Consider the following 17912-nt stretch of genomic DNA (forward strand, 5'->3'; position numbering starts at 1 on the left):
TACATATTGAAACTGACAAAAATTCCTGCCCTGATGAAACTTAGATAAATTCTACTGCAGAGGTTGGCAATCCACAGCTCCTGACCAAACTTAGCCACCTGTTTTATAAAGTTTTATTGGTACATGGCCACTCTCTTTAGTTTATGTATTATCTATGACCACATTCATGCTACAAAGGTTGAGTTCAGTGGTTGCAACACAGACCATATGGCCTGTACAGCTGAAAATATTTACTATCTGGCCCTTAAAGAAAAGGTTTGCTGTCCCTTGCTCTATTGAGATTAAAGTAGTTCGCACATGTAAACATGTAAAGTGTTTAAATTTTAAAATCATTGCCTACGTAAGGCACTCAATAGATACCAGCTTTATTAATATGATTGCATACCTTTACCATAACACCTAACACCAGTACTCACTTAAATTTTTTGCTGAATAAAATCAATGAATGGAGGGGTAAAGAGGAACCAGAAGTTGAGGTTATAGAAGTCACTGAAGAAAGAGTTTCAAGATAGTAGAAGGGGTCAGCCCTGTTAAGTGACAAGCCAAGGACTGAAGGAAGACTGGCAGATTTGGCAATCAGATGAAGTGACCCAACCAAAGAACCACTTATGTGAAGTGGTGTGTGTGGACAGGTGCTGGTCTGCAGCTAGTTTAGGGGGAAATGGAAATGGCGAAGAAGAGATAGGAAAGTAGAGATTATATGATGGCAAGGAGCAAAATAAAAATTAACACATTTGGTCTGCTACCTGAATTTTTAAAATCAGCTCACCAAAAATATCAGGTTTATTGAAATATTGGACTATCTGATAAAGTTTCCACTTACCTTTGAGCTGTCTGGGTTTGGGTAAAACTGCAATGCTTGCCGGGCGCAGTGGCTCAAGCCTGTAATCCCAGCACTTTGGGAGGCCGAGGTGGGTGGATCACAAGGTCAAGAGATCGAGACCATCTTGGTCAACAAGGTGAAACCCCGTCTCTACTAAAAATACAAAAAATTAGCTGGGCATAGTGGTGCGTGCCTGTAATTCCAGCTACTCAGGAGGCTGAGGCCGGAGAATTGCCTGAACCCAGGAGGCGGAGGTTGCGGTGAGCCGAGATTGTGCCATTGCACTCCAGCCTGGGTAACAAGAGCGAAACTCCGTCTCAAAAAAAAAAAAAAAAAAACTGCAATGCTTAAAATTCACATCTAGAACTAGCAGGCAGAACCTTTAAGTCCAGAACCATTAAAGAGTTTATAATGGTGAGGCACATGATGCTGCACTGATGATAATGTTTCTTTCTTTCTTTTGTGATCTTAATCATTGTGTGATCTTAACTAGTTTGAAATGAGAATTTCAGTGGAAACAGTAGTGCAAATTTACCAACAGAACAAGTATAGCCATGACAAAACAAAAACTATACAAGCATATTTTTGTTCATTCTATAAATACTTACTGAGTACTTTATATGCACTGGGCATTCTGACAGACACAATTATACCCACATAGGGTATAAAACTTGTTTATTTGATAGTTGTTTTCCCCACCACTCCAGGAATTCATGATATAGTTGGTAAAGAAAATCAGTTATGCAAATAGGTTCACTATTTGCAGAAGTTTAGATGGAGTATGGTGGGGGGGACCCAAAATAATAAAATAATTTATTTTTATTTATTTTTATTTTTTTTTTGAGACGGAGTTTCGCTCTTGTTATCCAGGCTGGAGTGCAATGGCGCAATCTCGGCTCACTGCAACCTCCGCCTCCTGGATTCAGGCAATTCTCCTGTCTCAACCTCCTGAGTAGCTGGGATTACAGGCAGGCACAACCATGCCCAGCTAATTTTTTGTATTTTTAGTAGAGACGGGGTTTCACCATGTTGACCAGGATGGTCTCGATCTCTTGACCTCGTGATCTACCCGCCTTGGCCTCCCAAAGTGCTGGGATTACAGGCTTGAGCCACCGCGCCCGGCTAAAATAATTTATTTAAAACTATTTTCACATTTGCGAAAAGCTCTATATATCTGTGGTATTAAGACTAAAGAGAATGGTATCAAGTCATAGCTTCTTTCTAGAAAACATTTAGGACCTCTGCATATTATCACTGAGTTGTTTTTTCTTTTTCTTTTTTTTTCTTTTTTTTTTTTTAGTAGAGACAGGGTTTCACCATGTTGGCCAGGATGGTCTGGATCTCTTGACCTCGTGATCCGCCCACCTCAGCCTCCCAAAGTGCTGGGATTACAGGCATGAGCCACTGCACCTGGCGAGTTGTTTTTCTTTTAAGGGGCTGCAGAGGAGTATGTTTAGCATGATCCCATTTTTATTAAAATGTATACTCTCTATACAGAAAAAGTCTAAAAAGATACACACTTAAAACATTAGCAGGGACCCACAGCTAATATCATTCTGAATGGGGAAAAAGAAAAGCCTTTCCTCTATGATCTGGAGCACAACCAAAAATGCCCACTTTTACCACTATTATTCAACTTAGTACTGGAAGGCCTAGCTAGGGCAATCAGACATGAGAGTGAAATGAAAGGCATCCAAATTTGAAAGGAAGAAGTGAAATTATCCTTGTTTGCAGATGTTATGATCTTATATTTGGAAAAACCTAACAACGGCACACACACACACACACACACACACACACACACACACACCACACAAATCTATTAGAACTGATGAACAAATTTAGTAAAGTTACAGGACACAAAATCTATACAGAACCAGGAGTGGTGGCTCATGCCTATAATCCCAGCACTTTATTAGGCTGAGGTAGATGGATCACTTGAGCTCAGGGATTGAAGACCAGTCTGAGCAACATGAGGAAACCCATCTCTATAAAAAGTACAAAAAATTAGCCAGGCATGGTGGCACACGCCTGTGTTCCCAGCTACTAGGGTGGCTGAGGTAGCAGGATGGCTTGAGCCCAGGAAGTGGAGGTTGCAGTGAGTCAAGATCATGCCACTGCATTCTAGCCTGGGCAACAGAGCCAGATCCTGTCTCAAAAAGAAAAAAAAAAAAAAATCAGTAGGATTTCTATAGGCCAACAGTGAGCAATCTAAAAAACAAATTTTAAAAAGTAATCTCATTTACAATAGCCACACATAAAATTAAATACCTTGGAATTAACAGAAGTGAAAGATATCTATAATGAGGCCGGGAGCGGTGGCTCAAGCCTGTAATCCCAGCACTTTGGGAGGCCGAGGTGGGTGGATCACGAGGTCAACAGATCGAGACTATCTTGGTCAGCATGGTGAAACCCTGTCTCTGCTAAAAATACAAAAAATTTAAAAAAAAAGAAAAAGATATCTATAATGAAAACTACAAAACACTGATAAAATAAATTGAAGAGGACACACAAAAAAGGAAGCATATTCCACGATCATGGATTGAAAGAATCAATATTATTAAAATGTCCATACTGCACAAAGCAATCTACAAATTCAATGCAATTCCTATCAAAATACCAATGTTACTCTTTACAGAAATAGGAAAAAAAAAATTCTAAAACTTATATGGAACCACTAAAGACCCAGAATAACCAAAGCTATCCCAAGCAAAAAGAACAAAACTTAAGGAATCACATTACTGACTTCAAATCACACTACAGAACTATAGTTACCAAAACAGCATGGTACTGGCATAAAACAGGCATATAGACCAATGGAACAGAATAGAGAACCCAGAAACAAATCCACACACCTACTGTGAACTCATTTTTAACAAAGGTGCCAAGAACATACACTGGGGAAAAGACAATCTCTTCAATAAATGGTGCTGGGAAAACTGGATATCCATATGCAGAAGAATAAAACTAGTCCCCTATCTCTCACCATACAGAATAATCACATCAGGCCAGGCACTGTGGCTCACGCCTGTAATCCCAGCAATTTGGGAGGCTGAGGGAGATGGATTACAAGGTCAGGAGATCGAGACCATCCTGGCCAACATGGTGAAACCCTGTCTCTAATAAAAATACAAAAATTAGCCGGGTGTGGTGGCACATGCCTGTATTCCCAGCTACTTGGGGGGCTGAGGCAGGAGAATTGTTTGAACCAGGAAGTCAGAGGTTGCAGTGAGCTGAGATGGCACCACTGCACTCCAGTCTGGCAACAGAGGGAGACTCCAATTAAAAAAAAAAAAAAAAAAAAAAAAGGAAGAAGAAGAATCATATCAAAATAGATTAAAGACTTAAATCTAAGATCTCAAACTATGAAACTTCTACAAGAAAATATTGTGGAAACTCTCCAGGACATTGGTCTGGGCAAACATTTCTTGAGTAATACCCTTCAAGCACAGGTAACAAAACAAAAATGGACAAACGGATAACATCAAGTTAAAAAGCTCCTGCACAGCAAAGAAAACAATCAACAAAGTGAAGAGACAACCCACAGAATGGAAGAAAATATTTGCAAACTACCCATTAAACAAGGAATTAATAACCAGAATATATAAGGAACTCAAACAATGCTATAGGAAAAAAATCTAATAATACAATTTTAAAATGGGCAAAAGATTTGAATAAACATTTCTCAGAAGCAGATATACAAAGGCCAGGCACAGTGGCTCATGCCTGTAATCCCAGCACTTTGGGAGGCCGAGGTGGGTGGATCACGAGGTCAGGAGTCCAAGACCAGCGTGGCCAAGATGGTGAAACCCCATCTCTACTAAAAAATACAAAAATTAGCCAGCCATGGTGGCACACACCTGTAATTCCAGATACTTGGGAGGCTGAGGTAGACAACTGCTTGAACTCAGGAGGCAGAGGTTGGAGTGAGCCAAGATTGTGCCATTACGCTCCAGTCTGGGCAACAGAGCGAGGCTCTGTCTCAAAAAAAAAAAAAAAAAAAAAAAAAAAAAAAAAGAAGGACCGGGTGCGGTGGCTCAAGCCTGTAATCCCAGCACTTTGGGAGGCCGAGGCGGGTGGATCACAAGGTCGAGAGATCGAGACCATCCTGGTCAACATGGTGAAACCCCATCTCTACTAAAAATACAAAAAATCAGCTGGGCATGGTGGTGCGTGCCTGTAATCCCAGCTACTCAGGAGGCTGAGGCAGGAGAATTGCCTGAACCCAGGAGGCGGAGGTTGCGGTGAGCCGAGATCGTGCCATTGCACTCCAGCCTGGGTAACAAGAGCGAAACTCCGTCTCAAAAAAAAAAAAAAAGAAGACATACAAATGGCAAACAGGCATATGAAAAGTTGCTCAACATCACTGATCATCAGAGAAATGCAAATCAAAACTACAATGAGATATCATCTTACCTCCAGTTAAGAACAGCTTGTAACCAAAAGGGAGGCAATAACAAATGCTGGTGATTATGTGAAAAAAAGGAAACCCCTATACACTGTTGATAAGAATGCAGATTAGAGCCGGGCGCGGTGGCTCAAGCCTGTAATCCCAGCACTTTGGGAGGCCGAGGCGGGTGGATCACGAGGTCAAGAGATCCAGACCATCCTGGTCAACGTGGTGAAACCCCGTCTCTACTAAAAATACAAAAAATTAGCTGGGCATGGTGGCGCGTGCCTGTAGTCCCAGCTACTCAGGAGGCTGAGGCAGGAGAATTGCTTGAACCCAGGAGGCGGAGGTTGCGGTGAGCCGAGATCGTGCCATTGCACTCCAGCCTGGGTAACAAGAGCGACACTCTGTCTCAAAAAAAAAAAAAAAAAAAAAAAAGAATGCAGATTAGTACAGTACAGCCACCATGGAGGACAGTTTGGAGGTTTCTGAAGAAACTAAAAATATAACTACCGAATGACCCAGCAATCCCACTGCTAGGTATGTACCCCAAAGAAAGGAAATCAATATATTAAAGAGATATCTGCACTCCCATATTTGTTGTAGCACTGTTCACAATTGCCAAGATTTGGGAGCAACCAACATGTCCATTAACAGATGAATGGATGAAGAAAATATCATACATATAAATACAGAATGGAGTGCTACTCAGCCATAGAAGAAAATGAACTCCTGTTATTTGCAACAACATGGATGGAACTGAAAACCATTAAGTGAAATAAGCCAGGCACAAAAAGATAAACATGTGTCTTCACTTATTTGTGGGATCCCAAAATCAGAACAATTGAACTCATGGAGACAGAGAGTGGACAGATAGTTACCAGAGGCTGGGAAGGATAGTAGGGGGTAGCGGTGGGGAGATGGAGTTAGTTAATGGGTACAAAAAAATAGTTATAAAGAATGATTAAGATCTATAATTTGGGGCCGGGCGCAGTGGCTCACACCTGTAATCCTAGCATTTTGGGAGGCCGAGGTGGGTGGATCACCTGAGGTCAGGAGTTCAAGACCAGCCTGGCCATCATGGTAAAACCCCATCTTAAAAAAAAAAAAAAAAAAAAAAATCTATAATTTGATAACACAACAGGGTGACTACACTCAATAATATTTTAATCGTACATTTTTAAATAACTTAAAGATACATGCTTGAAGGGATGAGTACCCCACCTTCCATGTGATTATCATGCATTATATGTCTGTATCAAAATACCTCATGTATACCATAAATATATGCACCTACTATGTACCCACAAAAATTAAAAATTACAAAAAAAATTTTTTTTTTGAGATGAAGTTTCACTCTTGTTGCTCAGGCTGGAGTGCAATAGCATGATCTCGGCTCATTGGACCCTCCACCTCCTAGGTTCAGTGATTCTCCTGCTTCAGCCTCCTGAGTAGCTGGGATTACAGGCATGTACCACCATGCCCGGCTAATTATTTTATCTTTTTTTAGTAGAGATGGGCTTTCATCATGTTGGTCAAGCTGGTCTCGAACTCCTGACCTGAGGTAGTCCACCTGCCTTGGCCTCCCAAAGTGCTGGATTACCCAAAGTGAGCCACCTCGCCTGGCCTGAAAAAATTTTTTTTTAATGTAAAAACAACATGGCGTGGCATGGTGGCTCACACCTGTAATCTCAGCACTTTGGAAGTTCAAGGGGGGTAGAACACTTGAGCCCAAGAGTTCAAGACCAGCATGGACAACACGGCAAAATCCCATCTCTGCAAAAAATACGAAAATTAGCTGGGCATAGTGGCACACAACTGTAGTCCCAGCTACTTGAAAGGCTGAGGCAAGGCCGGGAGTAGTGGCTCATGCCTGTAATCCAAGCACTTTGGAGGCCAAGGCGGGTGGATCACCTGAGGTGACCAACATGGTGAAAATGGTGAAACCCCATCTTAAAAAAAAAAAAAAAAAAAAAAGGCTGAGGCAAGAGGATCGCTTAACGCTGGGAGGCGGAGGCTGCAGTGGGCCAAGATCATGCCACTGTACTCCAGCCTAGGTGAAAAAGTGAGACCCTGTCTCAAAAAAGAAAAACCTAGCAGGGCATGGTGGTTCACACCTGTAATCCCAGTACTTTGGGAGGCCAAGGTGGGAAGATCATGAGGTCAAGAGATCAAGACCATCCTGGCCAACATGGTGAAATCCTGCCTCTACTAAAAATACAAAAATTAGCTGGGTGTGGTGGCACACCTATAGTCCCAGCTACTCAGGAGGCTGAGGCAGGAGAACACTTGAACCTGGGAGGCTGAGGTTGCAGTGAGCTGAGATCACACCACTGCACTCCAGCATGGTGACAGAGCAAAACGCCATCTAAAAAAAAAGGAAAAAAGAAAAACCAAACATTAGCAGGGGTTTTATCTGAGTGGTGAGATTACAGACATTATTCTCTCCTCTATACATTTTTGCACTTTAAATGTTTATACAATGAACAAGGCTTACATTTATTTTCACTTTTCTTTCTTTTTTTAATTTGAGATGGAGTCTCATTCTGTCTCCCAGGCTGGAGTGCAGTGGTGCGTTCTTGGCTCACTGCAACCGCACCTCCTGAGTTCACGTGATTCTCCCACCTCAGCCTCCCAAGTAGTCAGGGATATAGGTGCGTGCTACCACACCTGGCTAATTTTTCTATTTTAGTAGAGACAGACTTTTTTTTTTTAATTAAGAATTATTTTATTCTATTTTTATTTTTTTATTTTTATTTTTATTTTTTGAGACAGAGTTTTGCTCTTGTTACCCAGGCTGGAGTGCAATGAATGGCACGATCTCGGCTCACTGCAACCTCCACCTCCTGGGTTCAGGCAATACTCCTCCTGAGGAGCTGGGATTACAGGCACGCGCCACCATGCCCAGCTAATTTTTTGTATTTTTTTTAGTAGAGACGGGGTTTCACCATGTTGACCAGGCTGATCTTGATCTCTTGACCTCATGATCCACCTGCCTCGGCCTCCCAAAGTGATGGGATTACAGGCGTGAGCCACCACGCCCAGCTGGATTATTTTATTTTATTATCATAACAATGCAACAAATCCATTGAGTTGTATAAAGTAACAATATGTTACAAGCATACAACACATGCCTTGTAAGCATACATAGGCTAGAGGTTTTTACATTTCTGTAGATTACCCAATGTTAAGTTGTTGCACAAAAAAGCACCAAAAATTTCTTTGCCTACAAATATCAGCAGATGACATCTCAAAGAGATGCGTCTAAAAACTGCTGCTTAGTCCTCTTCTGCAAGGTGGCAAACCAAGCCCAGGCACCCACTGCTGGAAGACTGATATTTACTCACAACCGTGCAGAGCAGGGAATGCAATCAATGCATGCTGTGTGAATCACTTAGATTGGCTGAAAGTAACACGACACAAACTAAAGGTTGCTTAAATAATAAAAGCTTACTACTTCACAAAACATGAAGTCCAGATATAGGTGGTTTCCAAGACTGGTTATCTCAGTTCTCTTGACAATTTCAGGATTCTAGGTCACCTTTCCTTTGACTTCCACGCTTTCCCCTCCCGGTTGCATCACTGCTTCACACAAGAACTTCTAAAGGCAGGAAGGGGTGGGCGGTGGCATTTCTGCTCACTCATCTCTCCTTTCTCAGGGATTCAAATCTTTCCCAAAATGTCTGTTCCTAGCAGACATTTTCCTACATTTTATTGGCCACACTGTGACAGTTCAGCGTAAGGAAAAGCACAGGGAAAAAACTACGCTCAGTTAAAAGAAGAAACACAGCCAAACCTAAATCAAGAACTGGCCCAGAAAAGGGGATTACCATTATCATCATTATTGCCCTAGACCAGCAGTGTCCAATAGAATTTAACATGAGCCACAAAGGGAAGCCATATGAATATCCCTGAGTCAGTCTTTGGGAACCTAAAAGAAAGTCTTCAATTTCTCCTGTGTGAATGAGTTACAGCAATGGTAAGCAACACTGCCGCCCACTAATATAATTAGCAGTGGGTGCCAAAGGTGTATCCAGCATGATTCCAACTAAGCCACTTTGATTATAAAATTTGGACTCTGAGTTCCCAAGTCATGGTTTGGTGTGACTCTATCTGTGTGACCATAATTGAGTCACTTTGCTTATCAGGGCCCCGTTTCCTCATCTTAAAACAGGTAGTTCCTTAATGTTCTTTAGAACTCTAGTATTCCATGGTTTTATGCTATGAAATCAGCTGAAGGCCAGGCATTGTGGCTCAGGCCTGTAATCCCAGCACTTTGGGAGGCTGAAGCTGGTGGGTCACAAGGTCAGTAGTTCTAGACCAGCTTGACCAACATGTTAAAACCTCGTCTTGCCAGGTGTAGAAAACCTAGAAAACTTCAGTAGCTCTAGACCAGCTTGAACAACCATGTTAAAACCTCGTCTCGCCTGTAATCCAAGCACTTTGGAGGCCAAGGCGGGCGGATCACCTGAGGTCGGGAGTTCAAGACCAGCCTGACCAAATGGTGAAACCCTGTCTTTAAAAAAAAAAAAAAAAAACCTCGTCTCTACGAAAAATACAAAAATTAGCTGGGCATGGTCGGACACACCTGTAATCCCATCTACTCAGGAGGCTGAGGCAGAATTGCTTGAATCCCAGGGAGGCAGAGGTTACAATCAGTGAGCTGAGATTGCACCACTGCATTCTGGCCTTGGCGACAGAGTGAGACTTCGTCTCAAAAATAAATAAATAAACAAATAAATATTAATTAATTAATTTTAAAATGGCTGGGCGTGGTGGCTCACGCCTGTAATCCCAATACTTTGGGAGGCCAAGGCGGGTGGATCACCTGAGGCTGGGAGTTTGAGACAAGCCTGACCAACATGAAGAAACCCTGTCTCTATTCAAAAAAAAAAAATTAGATGGGTGTGATGGCAAATGCCTGTAATCCCAGCTACTCAGGAGGCTGAGGTAAGAGAATCGCTTAAACCTGGGAGGCAGAGATTGCAGTAAGCTGAGATCGGGCCACAGCATTCCAGCCTGGGCAACAAAAGTGAAACTCCACCTAAAAATAAAAAAAATAAAAAAAATAAAAAAATTCAGCTGGAGCACCTTCCCAGCCTGTTATCTGACACCAGCAAGCCCAGGGCCTTGGGCAGGAACACTTGAGAAGCCATTCAGGATACTTTCTCCAACGCCTGGAGCAAAATGTACTTTTAGAGAGAAAGAAGGCGGCAAGTTGTGCTGGCTTGTCACTCACTTACTCAGTAGGCATCACAGGGCATGCACTATGTGCCACAGGGCTCAAGATTGAATAAGAGAGAATAAGATGTGGTCCCTGCCCATGGTAAGCTTACAATCTAGCACGAAGGATATGTAGAAGAGCAATTACCAAAAGGTGTGGAGCGGACTTGGACAGAGGAAAGTGTACGTGTCTTGCACCTTGCCCAGCTGAGGGGAGATGAGAGAAGCCTTCCTAGAGGAAATGATAGCCAAATGAGACCTGAAGGAAGAGTACTTGGTGGCCTCTCCTGACATTGAGGGAAACTGTCTGGCCTAGCAGGCATCCTATCATATACTTTACCTGCTTCTCTTCTTTTCTCTGACTTGCTGTTTTTCTATTCCTTTTTGTTTGTTTGTTTTTTGTTTTTTTGTTTTTGAGATGGAGTCTTGCTCTGTTGCCCAGGGTGGAGTACAGTGGTGCAGTTTTGTCTTACCACAACCTCCACCTCCTGGGTTCAAGCGATTCTCCTGCCTCAACCTCCTGAGTAGCTGGGATTACAGGCACACACCACCACACCCAGCTAATTTTTATATTTTTAGTAGAGATGGGGTTTCACCATGCTGGTCAGGCTGGTCTCGAACTCCTGACCTCTTTCTTGATCTGCCCACCTCAGCCTCCCAAAGTGCTGGGATTACAGGTGTGAGCCACTGTGCCTGGCTTTTTTTGTTTGTTTTTTTGAGATGGAATCTTGCTCTGTCGCCAGGCTGGAGTGCAGTGGCATGATCTCGGCTCACTGCAACCTCCGCTTCCTGGCTTCAAGTGATTCCCCTGCCTCGGCCTCCTGAGTCGCTGGGACTACAGGCATGCACCACCATGCCTGGCTAATTCGTGTGTGTGTGTGTGTGTGTGTGTGTGTGTGTGTGTGTGTATTTTAGTAGAGACAGGGTTTCACCATGTTGGCCTGGATGGTCTTGATCTCCTGACCTAGTAATCTGCCCTCTTCAGCCTCCCAAAATGCTGGGATTACAGGTGTGAGCCACCACGCCCAGCCTTCTATTCCTTTTCCTAATGCATTCACCCTCAGCTATCTGTATAGCCTGAAATCTGGTAGATGGACCACAGGGAAACCACTGCAGCAAACTGAAAGTGTCTATCTCTCAGATCCTTCCACCACCATCATTTCCAGAATCACCCTCACCATCTCCACCACCATCAACTCTACCACTATGACCAGAATCATCCTCATCCTTCCCATCACCATCCCCACTGCTATCTCTCAACACTGTCATCATCACCACCATCATCACCATGAGTGCCACCTCTGTCGTCATCAAAAAAGCACACAGGTGAGCCTTGCTTTAACTAATCCCAAAACTATATATAAAATATGAGTTATGTGAACAAATTTAGGAGTGATTATTTGCTTTTCCAAATTATCCAATCTAAAATAACCTTAAATAGTTAAGCTTTCCTGGTGTTTTTTAAATGTGCTTTGATTTATGATTTACAAACATTTTAATTGCCCAGATCTCTTCAGGAACATGCCTATTTTAAGATGTAAGGCATAAGAGAAAGAGGATTTTCAAGCTGACAGAGAAGGGCAAGCGTAAGAGTCCATGTAAGGACTCCTCCTTGATTCATTAAGTTAATTAAGAAGAGTTTTACAGCATGCACAAATCTACTAAACATTAAGCAGCTTTAGTTGGCCATAAATCACAGACTGTAAAGGGAGAAGTGGATTTCACCAGTAGTACTCCTATATATAAATAGTATACCTATATAAAAATATACTTACGGCTGGGCGCAGTGGCTCAAGCCTGTAATCCCAGCACTTTGGGAGGCCGAGGCCAGTGGATCACGAGGTCAAGAGATCAAAACCATCCTGGTCAACATGGTGAAACCCTGTATCTACTAAAAATACAAAAAACTAGCTGGGCATGGTGGCGTGTGCCTGTAATCCCAGCTACTCAGGAGGCTGAGGCAGGAGAATTGCTTGAACCCAGGAGGCGGAGGTTGCGGTGAGCCGAGATCGCGCCATTGCACTCCAGCCTGGGTAACAAGAGTGAAACTCCATCTCAAAAAAAAAAAAAAAAAAAAAAAAAAAACAAATATACTTACATATATCATACATGTACTTATACAGGTATCATGTTTATATTTTATATTTGTATACATAAGTATACAATAAATCATATGTTAGACAAATGTATATTATTATTACAAATATCCTGGGTAGGCACGGTGGCTCACACCTGTAACCTAACACTTTGGGAGGCCAAGGCAGGAGGTCACTTGAGCTTAGGAGTTCAAGACCAGCCTGGGCAACATAGCAAGACCTGTCTGTACTGAAAATTTTAAAAATTAACTAGACATGATGGTGCATGCATGTAGCCCCAGCTACTATGGAGGATGAGGTGGGAGGACTGTATGAACCCAAGAGGTGGAGGTTTAGTGAGCTGAGATCACACCACAGTACTCCAGCCTGGGCAACAAAGCAAGACTCCATCTCAAAAAACAAAAACAAAAACAAAAAACAAATATCCCTTTCTAGGTTGTGAAATTTCAATTAGGGGTTGAAGTAGATTATTAAGAGGGCTACAAATTCCTCTCATCTTGTATGTATATCCCTTATGATACAACTTTGCCATTCTTCTCATCAACAAGGAGAGTCTATTTCACTACTCCTTGACTCTGACTCTGGGTTGACTGTGTGACTTCTTTTTTTTTGAGATGGAGTTTTGCTCTTATTGCCCAGGCTGGAGTGCAATGGTGTGATCTCAGCTCACTGCAACTTCTGCCTCCAGGGTTCAAGCGATTCTTCTGCCTCAGCCTCCTGAGTGGCTGAGATTACAGCACCTGCCACCATGCCCAGCTAATTTTTTGTATTTTTAGTAGAGACAGGGTTTCACCATGTTGGCCAGGTTGGTCTTGAATTCCTAACCTCAGGTGATCTGCCCACCTCAGCCTCCCAAAGTGCTATGATTACAGGTGTGAGCCACCGTGACTGGTCAACTGTGTGACTTCTTTAATGTGATAAAAAATGTAACGCAAGCAGAGGTTTAACAAGTGCGTGCACATTGGCGTTTGTTCTCTTGTTGCTGATCTGGGAATCCTGCCACCACCACCATGTGATGCAGTTCAGGCTGGCCTGCTGGAGGATAACAGATCATGTGGAGCAGAGATGAGGTGGCCCAGCTCAGGCCCTACCAGAGCAATCAGCTTGCCAATCATGACATACATGAGCAAGGCCATCCTAGACCATCCGCCAGCCCAGACCAGAGACTCATGAGAAACAGTAAAATGTTCATCATTTTAAGCCACTAGATTTTGTGGTGGTTTGTTATACAGCAAAAACTAACTGATACAATATATTGTATTTTGTTTTCTTCCTTAATATTTATCCATTCCAAAAAGCTTGGGTAAAATATTTGGTTTACTGAAGTCAGAGTTGCCAAACATATGATGCTTCATTTTCTTCCAGTTCTAAAAGCTCTGATTCTCTTATATTATTAAGCTTCCTTTCCCAGCTTTGGTCTTTACAGAAGGGATGGGAAATAAAGGTAGTAAAAATGAGGCATGTTATTAGGAGTGAGAAGGGAGGTGAAGATGTGAATTAAGGTAGTGATGATAGGATGCCGAGACTAAAAAGAGAGGACAGCACAACTCATAAAGTGTTGACTAACTTCCTGGGAGAAGTTTGTTCTAGTAAATCAGAGTCTCTATGAAACTCCCTGGCAAAGACCCCAGATGTTCCTGTGTTAAATTGCAAACACACATTCTAAAATTCCTCTTATGCTCCATTCCTTAGTTCCTCTCAATCTTTTTCACTATCCAAAGCATGATGGTTTTCTACTTCGGTAGCTAGAATTTTAGGGGCTCCAAATGACAAAAGCCCAACTCAACTAGCTCAAGCAAAAAAAAAAAAAAAAAGATATATTAGCTTTTACATCTTAAAAGTCCAGAGCATCAACAGGCTTCAGGCAAGGCTGAATCCAGTTCCTCAAATGATGTCTTCAGGGTACTGTCTCCCCATCTCCACCTCCAGGATCTGCGCACTCGGTCTTGTCCTATCTATATCCCTCAGTCTCTGACCTATTGTGTGGGTCCCAGACTTTCGTGGTAGCAACTGCCCATTGTGTCTCTTCATCTTGAGTGATCCTGACCTTCCTCCTACTCCCTACCTATTACCCTGATCATGTTAAGGGATCAGAAAACACCCAATTTCCCAAGGAAAAGGGAAAGAAACTTGGAATTTATCCTAGACCTCTTCATGAGCCCCCGTATCTAATAGATCACAAAACTAAGTCATTTCTACCCCATTTGTGTCTTTGGAATTGGTTACTTCTTTCCATGGCCCTTGTCACTGTGCTTTGTCACGTACTCCGAAGAGGAAAGTTTCTCCCAAACCAGTCTTTGCTCTGCACCTTACAAACCATCCTTCATGCCTAGAATAGCCTATAAAAGTGTAAAACCTGAGTCTAGCATTCCCCGTTTAAACTATTTGGTTATGTAACTTGTAAAACCTGTTCCACAAATTTGGTGATTTGCCCAGTTGATCGCTTGAACCCCCTCTCAGCTCCCCTCGTGGGAGAGAGCCTACTTCTCTTAGTTTGGGTTCCCTAGAAACAGAGCCCAAGCTGGGATCAGTATTCATTGTTATTTTAGGAGCCTCACTGCTCCCTGCCAGTGGGCTGTGGGTAGGCCCATTCTAATCCACTCTGCCTTGCCTGCCTAGCTAGAATACAGTGTTTTGGGGAAAGAGATTGGAGATTGGCCTCCCAAGAGGCCCAGGGCTCCTCATGCAAATTGCTTTTACCCAGTGACAAGCTCTACCTGCCTGGGGTCTCAGATGGGGGCCTTCACCCAGTCACAAAACATCCTTTTATGCCAGGGGTCAAAAGCTCAAATGCCTCCAGGAGCCAGAAGCCTGACAAACAGGGCAGCCTCTACTCAGCAACCATCCACAGTTACCCAGCAGAAATCTGGCACTCACAGTTGCTAAGTCTTTAATTTTTTTCAGGAGGAGCCAAAAATATTGAGTTTTATGTAAAATATTCCGGTTTTAAGCTGTTAGCTTGATTTAAAAAAAAAAAAAAAAAAAAAAAAAAAAAAAAAAAAAAACACCAGGCACAACAAAACTTGTCTGGGGCCTTATCTGGCCTAGGAGCTGTCTGTCAGTTTGTGAATTTGGTTTGCTGCCCTAATCCCGGAACAATAGATGCCCACTTGCCCCACATTTGCATAACTTTGGGAGCCAATGCTGAGATCTGTGACTAGACAAAGATCAACTGTGAACCGGCCACAAAGGTTCCATGACTTCAAACTAAAGGGTAACCTTCTTCAGCAAGGCCTGTGTGACCTCCCTGGCCTGGCTTCTACCCTTCTCCACCCTTTCCCGCACCTCCTTCCTCCTCCCCCCAACGTTTGTTCCACACCTAGGGCCTTTGTGGTAACCCCGCTCTTTATCCTGGAAATCTCTCCCCTTCCAGTTATCTAAGGGCACTCCCACCGTCCTTCATGGATCCTTTCCCTGACCCCTGCTTTCTCTTCTGCTTACTCCATTTTTCAAAGCGGTTACCTCATGGCCTCACGTGTTCTTTACATGCTGTGGCCTCAGCTCACCGAATCCCTGGAGGGCAGGAGCCTGGGTTTCTTCACCTCTGTATCTATTGCCTCATAGAGCCCCGGTGCTTTCAACGCAGACTGGAGCAATGGGTATCCAATGCAAAAATTACCATGACCTTGACCATTGCCCTTCACATGTCAGAAATCCATTAGTGAAGAACTGGCCGTTTTTATGTTAAGAAACTAAGCTGATATTTGGCATTTATGAGAAGAAGAAAACTTGCTGAATCCCTTAATTTTTAAAATGACTACCTATTTATGAAAAACGATTGGAAAAAAATACGTTTTGAAACTCAGCTTTGGACCTCGCTGAAGCTTCCAGGGGGTTCTGGAACTAGAGAATGGCTACAGTGACCAGCATTCGCTTTTCTCGACCCTCAAGGGTCCTCAGGGCTCATCTTAAAGTAGGGGATGAGAGGGAAGGGGGGATGTGTGCTGCCTCCCTCGGAGGGCAGGAACCAGCTCCTCTGAATGAAACAGCACTTTCCACAGAGACAGCGGCCTAGGGTGTGGGGCGCGCAAGCCACAGTCGAAAGCCCCTTTGCATAATCCATTCTTAAACTGACTGAGGCTTGTACAGTTGTAAACTGAAACTCCAGAGGCACACCTTGAGTGGTTACATTTTCTCGAAAAGATTGTTTCCCAGCCTGTCAATGATTTCCTGCTCTCCGGCCCTCCCCAACGCGCGCACACACCCCCCAAGTTTTGGTAGCTCGCTGCCTTGACATTGAGCCTCTCTCCTACCTGAAGTGGAGCAACCTCAGGGAAGCAGCGAGGCTGGCGTTTCATTCATAATACATGAACTCAGGGGAGGAGGGAGGCGGGGGCAGGGGCCTTTCATTTCTGCTATTTAAAATCCCGGCATTGCAGCTGAAAGAGAAAACGACCTGGGAGTGAACGGCACTGGGCATGAAGCATTGCACGATAACGGCACAACCGAGCGTCAGCTGCCCGCCCGCCGGCTATTTATACCGCGCAGATTATGCAATCGGGCTCCAGCCATTCATGCCCCGACTGGGCCGCCGCACGCCCGGGGCGGTGAGGGGGGGGGGGCTCATTCCCTGGCGCCGGGTCAGTTTCTAAGTTTGCATCATCCCCTGCATTACGAGAGAGCTTGGGTTTCCATTCCTGCCAGCGGGGCTTGGGGGAGACAGCTGGGCTACAAACTCACTTGGCACACACGACTGCTTACTTAAACATCATAATAAAGGCTCCAGATCGCCCGAGGCGCGGCCGGGCGGCTCTCAGGGCTGGGCTCCGGGAGACCGGAAGGAACTGATAAACCGAGCGCTAATGACACCCCTCCCTCCCGCGTCGGAAGTGTCCTCGGAGCGCCGGTCATTGAGAAATACCGAAGGGGCTGAGTGGGGGTGAGGCGAGGACAGGCCCGAGCGCAGCTGCGCGCGCCTAGCCGGGCGGGGAGCGGGGGCGCCGCGGCAGCGGGGGGCTTCTGCGGGCCGGGCCGTGGCGGGGCGGTGCGAACCTTCGGGCCCCGTGGAGTCCTCCCTAAATCACCCTCTCCCCGCCCCTGGGAAGGGGGAGGGCGAGGTATTGCTCAGATCCCACCCCGCCCCTGGGGAAGTCTACACTCCCGGCCCTACCGGACCCGGACGGACGAGAGGGGGCGAAGGACACGAACGAGAGAGCGGATTGCAGAGGAGGCTAAAATGTCCGCTTCTCCTGGCGCCCGAGCCTGGCGGGAGGGGTGGGGGCCGCGGCTGGCTTCCCAGTGAAACAGGACCTGCGGGGCTACTGAGCATGCCCGTCCCCGGCCGCGGAGGGTCGCTCCGGCTCCGCGCTCCGGGCTTTCCGGGCGGCCCGCGGGAAGGGCCCGGGTGGGGGTTCTCCCCCGCCCTGGACTCGGAACTGAG

General features: G+C 44.6%; 1 long non-coding RNA gene across 2 annotated transcripts in view; it reads right to left on the reverse strand.

Annotated features, from left to right (window-relative positions):
* LOC120360394 (uncharacterized) overlaps positions 1–17206 on the reverse strand; it is a 34148-nt gene extending 16942 nt beyond the window's left edge. For both annotated transcript variants that reach the window (XR_005576906.2, XR_012517614.1), the window contains exon 1: positions 16786–17206. This is a non-coding gene — a long non-coding RNA (uncharacterized LOC120360394). The remainder of the gene's footprint in view (positions 1–16785) is intronic.
* Positions 17207–17912: the final 706 nt, after the last annotated feature.

The sequence above is a fragment of the Saimiri boliviensis genome, chromosome 1 (assembly GCF_048565385.1).
Source record: "Saimiri boliviensis isolate mSaiBol1 chromosome 1, mSaiBol1.pri, whole genome shotgun sequence".
Lineage (NCBI taxonomy): Eukaryota > Metazoa > Chordata > Mammalia > Primates > Cebidae > Saimiri > Saimiri boliviensis.